The following is a 9,048-nucleotide window of genomic DNA, read 5'->3' as shown; positions in this document are numbered from 1 at the left end:
ACCCGGCAACCCATGATATTTAGGAAGTAGATGTATCAAGCTACTTTTCAACTCAAAGTTTGGATCAAGGTTAGAATACCTTGCTTGCAAAGGTTGAAGTATGATATCCGGAGCTCCTTGCTCATGCAAAGTGATCCGTCGTGGCTCTGCCATGTATGGTTCACCTGTAGGATGCAAAGATGTATTAGTAGTGCCAACAGAAGAATAGGAAGTAGCGGACTCCAAGTCACTCTCGGTACCGTCTAGTGATTCGGTATGTTCCTCAAAAGAGGCCGAAGTACTAGCCGTATAGTCCAACCGCCGTCTAGCTTGCCAAGTCTGTAACAAGGTTCTTTCAATCTCAGGGTCAAACTCGGCTAAGCTAGAATTCGGTTGAGACCGAGTCATCAAACTTGGGAGTCATAGCACACGTACAAAAAAAATCTAAACTATAGATAAATATTGAAAGTAAGTAAACTATCTACAATATTCACATAACCAATATCAAGGCATATGTTGCAACCATTCCCCGGCAACGGCGCCAAAAATTTGATGGACACAGATACCGACGGTAAGGAATTCACAAGATTTTCGCCCTCAATAGACAAATAATCCGCGAATCAAATTTTGAAGGAATTGGTTGTCACAAGTTCAACCCCAATAAAAGTAACCGAAGTATTCAAACCTCGGGTCGTCTCACAAGGAATGGGCAAACATGTGCATCAACATTGGTTAAAATTCCGGGGTTGCAAGTCATGAGCAAGAAATTAAACTAGGAATCTTAACAAGCAAGTAATCTTGAAGTGCAAGAAACTAATTCAAATCACTAAAGCAAGATGTGAGCAATTCTAAACTAATAAGATAACATTCAATATAATTCTATTCTAAAACTAGACAAATGACTATAACTAAGACAAAGCAATCAAGATTTTTGGATTTTCAAGTATGAATAGTAAAAGCAACTCTTGGCTAGACATGGGAATTGGAGTCACTATCCTTGTCTAATAACCATATCTTGACAATTATGAGGAACCAAACTCATTAAGTCTACTTCTATACTTGAAGTATGTTAAATGGTTTAGTCAACATCAACCCATAAGGTCCAACCTAGCTACTAATTGACTTAGTAGTAGGCTAGTGTCAATGGCTATCAAATTGACCACTAACGGTTCCCAAATCATCAAATCCATTAGACCCAATGACTCAAGTTTACCCAATTTCCTTAGCCTAGGCCAAGAGTAAAAAGAACTACTCCATAATCAAAAGAAACATTTCATCAAGCTCATGATAAGCATTACCAAAAGACATATTCAAATTGTAATTAAATTGAAATTAACAAGTACCCACTAACAATTATCAACATACAATTACTCAAACAACACAATTAATCATAAAAATCATCAATGTAACATTAGCAATTCAAGATTCACAAGATTCATGAAATGAATATAAAATGACAATTGACAAGAAAACATAAATCTAACACAAGATCTAAAAAAATTATACTAAGGAATTCAAATTAAGCAATTAAAACTAGTAGTTAACAAGATCCAATTCAGAATTCGACAAGGAGAGATCAAATCAAAGCTAGATCTAGAGAGGAATAAGGGTTTTTCTCTCTAGAAAAACAAAAACCAAAAACTAGCTAGAAATTATGTCTAAGTGTGAATGAATGATCCTCCCATTTCCCCCTAGCATCCTTGGGTCTTTTCCATGTAGAACTAACTTAAATTTGGGCCTCTTAAACCTCAGAAATCACCAGGCACGATTTCCTTTAATGAGGTCACGTGCAGCTTGTCGCGCGTACGCGCCATGCGTGCGTGCACGCCGATTGATTTTGCGATCCACGCGTGCGCGCCATGTACACGTGCGCGTCGCTGTGGATTTCTCTAATCCGCACGGATGCGCCGATCTACGCGCACCGCTTCCAGCTGTCCACATCCACGCGTGCACGCGAGGTGCACGTGCACGCCCATGCTAAAATTCCCAAAATCCAAATCTTCATGTTCCTTCCTCTTGTGCATGCTTGCTTTCTCTCTTCTAGGCCATTCTTGCCCTATAAATTCTGAAATCACTCAACAAACACGTCACGGCACCGAATGGTAATAAAAGAGGATCAAAATATATCAATTCTAAGGCAAAAGAAGCATGTTTTCCATCATGAAGCAATATTAGGAAGAGAACACAAAACCATGCAATTCTTGTGAATAAGTGTGAAAAATATTGACAAAACTCCCCAAATTCTACACAATATAAACCACAAAATTGGGGTTTATCATTGAGCACTTCGTCCAAGCCTGGCATTTAACTTGGAGTATGGGCATTGAACGCCAGTTAAGGGGTGAATGCATGCTCCCTTGGTCCCTTGGTGGCGTTGAACGCCAGTCTTGGGCATTCAACGCTGGGCTTTGGTCCTTCTTGGTCGTTGAACACCAGATGTGGCCGTTCAACGCCAGTTATGGGAAGTGATCTGAAAGAGAAGTATAGATCATTATATATTGCGGGAAAGCTCTAGACGTTAGCTTTCCAACGCCATTGAGAGAATATCAATTGGACCTCTGTAGCTCAAAAATATGCGCATTGGAATGCACAGAGGTCAGGATTTAACAACATCTGCTATCCTTTCTAAACAAGACTTTGCTAATTCTGCCATTTTTGCCCAAAAATCACCCAAAATCATAAAAAAAAAAAAAAACTCAAAGTAGCATCCAAAAAGTGAATTTTTCACTAAAAAATGTATTAAAACATGATAAAAATTAATGAAATCTAACTAAAAACATTATGAAAATGCTATGAAAAAGCGTAGAAGATATCCACTTATCACAACACCAAACTTAAATTGTTGCTTGTCCTCAAGCAACCAAAAACAAGATAGGACTAAAGAAGAAAAAAATACATAAGGTCTTCAGAGTTGTCAATGAAGCTCAGTTCAAATTTATTGAATGGGTCTATGAGTTCTTCATTTCTGAATAGCTTTGGCATCTTAATTTTCTTTTGAAGCTAAGAGATATTGGCATCCCTTGGAACTTAAAATCCAGATGATATTATTGATTCTCTTCTTTTAGCTTTTCTTGATTCTTGAACACGGCTTCTTTTTGGTGCTTTGCACCTTTGAGCCTAGTCGTGACTCGCATTTTGTTTTCAAGTATTACTGATAATGAAAGAATTATTTCTCGTTGATAACTACCGACAAGTGCACCAGGTCGTATCAAGTAATAAAACTCACTAGAGAGTGAGGTCGATCCCATGAGGATTAAGAATTAAGCAAACAATGGTTAATTGATTATCCTAGTTAGATTATTCATATTGGAGTGATAAGCAACAGGAAATGTAAATTGCAAAAAAGTAAAGGAAAGCAATAAAGTGCAAGAAAGAAAAGAAAGTGTAGAAAATGTAAATAACATAAAGTAAGTAAAAGAAAGAAAAGATAAAATAAGCATTGGGATCAAGAGATATTGCATTCTCCAGATTAGTTGATTTCATCCCATCTTCAATCATGCAACTCATTGACCTCTTGGAAATCATGATTGATTGAGCCCCAATTCCTTGGTGACTCAGTCTCTCAAATCTTGATTAATAGCCAATTTCTTGGTCTAATTACTCATGAGTAGAGATGAATTATGGTCCCTGATTATACCACACACTTTCCTAGAACCAAATAATGGAGAGATTAAATGTCACCGTATCCCAACCAAAACCCAAATCTATTCAAGTGTGAGAAGGATTTTCAAGCATAGTTTTATGTTTCCTCTTCCAAGGTTCCCATAAAACCCAAATACATTCAATCTCTTTTCCAAGATAATTAAATGCTAACATGAAGAACGAAAATCCTTCAAGTAAATCAAAGAGAGATGAATAGAAGAAGAAGAAGAATAAAAACAATCAATCCATCAAATAGCAATAGAGCTCTCTTTTCCAATGGAAAGAGTTAGTAATTCATAACAAAATATTTACAAAAGTAAGAAAGAAAAGAGAAGAAGATGATGGTGAACAGAGAGAGTCTGAAGACTCCTTCCAGAATAGCCTGCCTAATTCTATGAAACTAAGGCCTTTATATAGGCTTCCCTAAATTACAAATTGAAATAAAATTGAAAACAAATTACAATCAAATGAAAATTAACTATTCTAGATGATTCTTATGGCCTTGATTTGTTGACAATTGTGGGCTTGCTTGCTTGCATTTAGAGTGGACTTTGATGGAAAAATAATTTAGAATGAGGTTCCAGGAGAGCATAGCACTATTTTGGAGAGCGGAGCGCTCATGCACCCATGCGTACGCATCACCCACGCGTGTGCGTCATTTAGCATTTCGGCACTCATGACGCGTACGCGTCGCCTTCAGCGCTTTCCAGGAGAGCGTAGCGCTCGCGCTAATAACGCTCTCCCACGGGTACGCGTCAGCCACGCGTACGTGTGGCCTTTCAAATTTGTCAGTTTCACGCGTACGCGTCATCCATACGTACGCATGGTCTTCCAAAAGTATCACTTCGACGCGTACGCGTCACTGGCGAATTTTCCAGCTTCACTATCGCAAGTGCTCTTGAATAATAACGTAGCGCTCGCGCCAAGGGCACTCTTCCTTTCTTTTGTTCTCTGTTTCACAGTCTTTAAGCTCCTTTCTTATTTCATGCTTGTTTTGTACTTTTTACTTCCTTTTCCACCAATTTCTACAAATTCAAACCAAATCAAAGAATTGAAAGTAATCTATGATTTAAGCACAAAAGTATTCAATAATTAAGCATGATTAGTGAAAATTAAAGGTGAAAAAGTATAGAAAAATATAACATGATGCGTAGTCATCACAACACCAATCTTAAACTTTGCTTGTCCTCAAGCAAATAAAGAATCATGCAATAAAGTATGACAAACCCAGGTGAGAAGAGTAGCAATTTTTATGTTCATGGTTGGCTAGTTTCTTATGCATGCTACAATCACAAAAGGGATTCAAATAATTGATGCTTGTATCTAGCTCATTTTATGAAATCTTTTCCTTTATGTTCCTTCCTTGAAACAAGCTTTTCATTCTTTTCTTAGCTTAACTTTTGGGTGCTTTGCACCATGTATTGAAAGCTACGACTCTAAATGCTTTATTTTCAAGTATTACCACTTGATACATAAACACCACAAGCATTTAATTAGAGGATTCTTTAAGCTCATTTGTTTCTTTTCTTTACTCTCTAATCATTGATGCTCAGAGCCTTGAGCTTTGAGGGAGTGCTTTTGCACTTGAGCCTAGTCTTAACTCTAAGTGTTTTGTTTTCAAACTTTTTGCTTGATACATAAACACCACAAGTACTTAACAATTGAATTGTCATTGGTACTCAGAGCCTTCAGCTTTCTCATTCTTTCCCTTTTCTTTTCTTGCCTTATTTGCATTTGCTTCTTCAAGGTTTTCATGATTTAAAAATTTTCATAAAATATCCTAGATGAAAACTTCAATTAAACAAATTCAAATGCAATTGAGCAACAATAATCAAGCTAGCTTCCCAATACTTATAAGCTCATACTAACTTCTATAGTTACCTTGTTTGTTTATGATCATGATGCTTAATTGCTTTTAAACTCACAAAACTCAAGATGGTAGTCATAATATCACAACAACATGTTACAATTCTGCAATCAAGCTATGCTTATTCACAATACACATGCATACAGAGAAAATAGAAGACAATCATGCAATTTAAAGTGTACTGGAAACAAATAAGAGAAAAAGAAACTTTACCACCTTGTAGTTCATCTTCACAATTGTTGTCATTTTCCTCCTATTCTTCCCCTTCCCACACCAAACTTAGAATGATTGCTTGTCCTCAAGCAACAAATAAAACAGTGGTGATGGGGTTTATGATAGTTCATGAGTGTCTTACACAATGAAATGTGAGTAATACATGTGGTTAGGCAAGCAAAATTAAGGATACAATAAAGGCACAAGAGATAAAAACAGAGACAATGTGATTGTATTAATAAGTGGTGTGTGCATGGTACTTTGCATGAAAGGTAAGTGGCAACACCAAACTTAGAATGACACTTTCATTTTAGCATGATGCAAGTACCTAGTGAAGATTGGAAATCAAATTGTTGCATGGCAACACCAAACTTATACACTACAAGAAAAAGCGTGTTTATCGACGCCAAAAATCGACGGCTATTTTTGCTGTCGATAATTTTCGACGGCCTGCTGTTGATATCACTAAAAAAATAATTAAAAATAAAAATATTAAAATCGACGGCCTAGTCGTCGATATTTTTTATAATTCATTAATTTATTTCCCTATTATCGTCATATTATAGGCGAACCAGAAGTCGAAAATAAAATCGACAAATATGGCGTCGATTTTATTATTTTAAATATCGACAATTTTGCTGTCGATAAATTTGAACGGTCTAGATTACTTTCTAAAATGGAATGAACGGTCTAACTTTAGTCTATATAATAGATGCTATATGTGTCATTTTTTTTATATTAAAATCGACGAATATGGCGTCTATTTTATTATTTAAAATATCAACACCTTTGCCGTCGATAAATTTGAACGGTCTTGATTGCTTTCTAAAATGGAATGGACGATATAAATTTAATCTATAAAATAGACGCTATATGTGATGTTTTTTTTAAATAAAATCGACAAATATGCCGTCGATTTTTATCACTAAAAACACATGTTCTCGCGTCAACTCCCGCTTTCAAAGTTCAGAAACGCAAACTTCCCCAAATTCAAGCTAGGTATTCTTTGGTTGACTTTGCTAGGTATTCTTCAAGCTAGGTATCCTTTGGTTGACTTCGCTTTCTCTTCACCACCGCCTCCGTCTGACACCACCACCGGCGACCACCATCGCCTACCCTCTATCTCTTCCTTCTTCTCTTTCTTCCCCATTTCTCCATTTCTTCGTTCCTGCGTGCGACACCCCTGTTCGTGGAGTCACCCTCTGTCCGCGTTTTCAAGCACCGATAAGCAACCACCAGCGGCGGCGACCTTCTGTGCCACCGTGACATCACCACCACCCCACCGCCTCTCCGTTCTTCTTCCTCCTTTCATGAATGCAGGTTCCCTTCCCCTGTTCCCTGTCTTTCTTTTCTTTATTTTCACTGCTTTTTAATTCTGTTTTTAGAAATTTTGGTTAGGCTTAGGTTTGTTAAAACTTGTGTTTCTGGACTGAAATTGTTGTTGGCTATATCTTTCTAAAATTATTGGGTTGAATGCTGCTTAGATTGAACTGAAATTTACTGTTTTGAACTCTGCACACCACATGTTTAGAGAAATGCCTGAATGGAATTTTTTATTTAATTTCTATGTCTGATCAGCATAGGCTTTATATTATGGAACACTTAGCTTAATTAAAGTGTCAAGATAATTATTATTTTGACATTAACTAATATGCTACACAATCTCTTACGAAAGCTTATTTTGCCACACAGCACACTACACTACAACTACTACTTTCGGCAGAACAGAAAAGTACATAATATAAAAGCCTCTTGCTAGCTACTACTTTCAGGTTGATTTCTCTCCCTTTAAGTCTTCAAGTTTAATTAGCTGATGATGTCTTGCTTGAGTTGTAAGAATTAAAGTTTAATTTGCCAAAGTTTCTTTGATATGCATGTTAGCAATATTTTAATGACTTAAAAGGAATGGGAACCGACAAACAGTGCTACTGCTGCTTTGTAAAAACAAAAAGTGATACTACTAATGCTAACTTCACAACTTCCTCGTGACTGGATCAGTATTACTCAACGTCACAACATTACTATTTATTTGCTAAGTAGTAGTGAGTGTGGTAGCTAATAGGATAGCTAGCAATAATGAAGTAAAGACAAAAAGAGGTTTCACTACTTATATTCACTACTAATAGGATAGCTAGCAATATACTTATGTGATTTCTGATTCTCTCTTTTTTTTCCTAAACAAAAATAGTATTCATATTGTTATAATAATAAAATAAATATTTTAGTGCATGCCCATTGCTATTGCCATTGCCATATTTTATAAAAAAGTAGTACTTGTCTTAGTCTCAGGCATTCCTTTTTGGTTTTGCTTCTATTCTTTGCACTTCATTTGCTTTACCCTTCCTTTCTTTTCCAATTGCTTCCCCTTTATTTTATTTCTGACATGCTTTCTATTGTGTGCTCATATAGGCCAACACCATGCATTCACAAGGTAAGAGAGATTATTTGACAGGGGACCTTGACACAATTTCACTTATATTACCTCTTCCCACATTAGATTCACCCTATCCACCTCTTCATATCCATCTCTAGATTTAATTTTATTTGAATCAAGATAACATACTTTAAGACACATTAAAATGGCAATACCTTATATATTTTTCATGGTATTATTGAAACTAACTATGCCCTATTTCAAATGGCAATACCTTATAGTTTATATAGTATTTAATACACATTAAAATTAAAATGAGCTATTGTACCTTATCAGATTTTGGAATTAGTTTCCTTAGACTTGTAAGCTGTGCATTGATCCGGTTACTACGCCGCTTCTCGGCCTGGCTGTGGCTCTTGGAAGCACTAGCAGTTCTGTCTCTGGCCACCATTTCGACCGGTGCTGGCCATGAATGAAAACTATTATTGTTATCATTATGATCATGACATTGTGGTTAGAATTGTGATGATGAACCATTTTTCAGCTTCAAGTTCATGCCGTCTTTTATTTTGTTGTTGACTCTTCCTTTATTTATTTGGATTAACTTCCTCAACACCGTTTATAGTTATCAAAACAACTTTTAATTTTCTCATAAATTATTGTTATTTTCTTTTAACTGAATGCTTTATAATTATAAAATTTATTTTAATGTGACTTCTATTTCTTCTCAAACATGACATTAGAAAGTATTAATATGGATAACTATTTCAGAAAAATCAGATAATAATGAGGTAGCTAATTATATGATGTATAATTTTTATATTTTTGGATTTGAGAGTTTTGTTCGGCTGACTAAGTTTCATTGTCCGTCCAAATTAATCTTTGGCCAGTTTATTCCAATGGAAATACTAGTGTTCAGTTGACTAAGTTTTTAGAAGACTATTATGTATTGTTTTTAGTGTTGATGTGCCTA

This window comes from Arachis ipaensis, chromosome B1 (genome assembly GCF_059453495.1).
Source record: "Arachis ipaensis isolate K30076 ecotype BB chromosome B1, ASM5945349v1, whole genome shotgun sequence".
Lineage (NCBI taxonomy): Eukaryota > Viridiplantae > Streptophyta > Magnoliopsida > Fabales > Fabaceae > Arachis > Arachis ipaensis.
The sequence above is the reverse complement of the archived record's forward strand: the minus strand, read 5'-3'. Positions refer to the sequence as shown.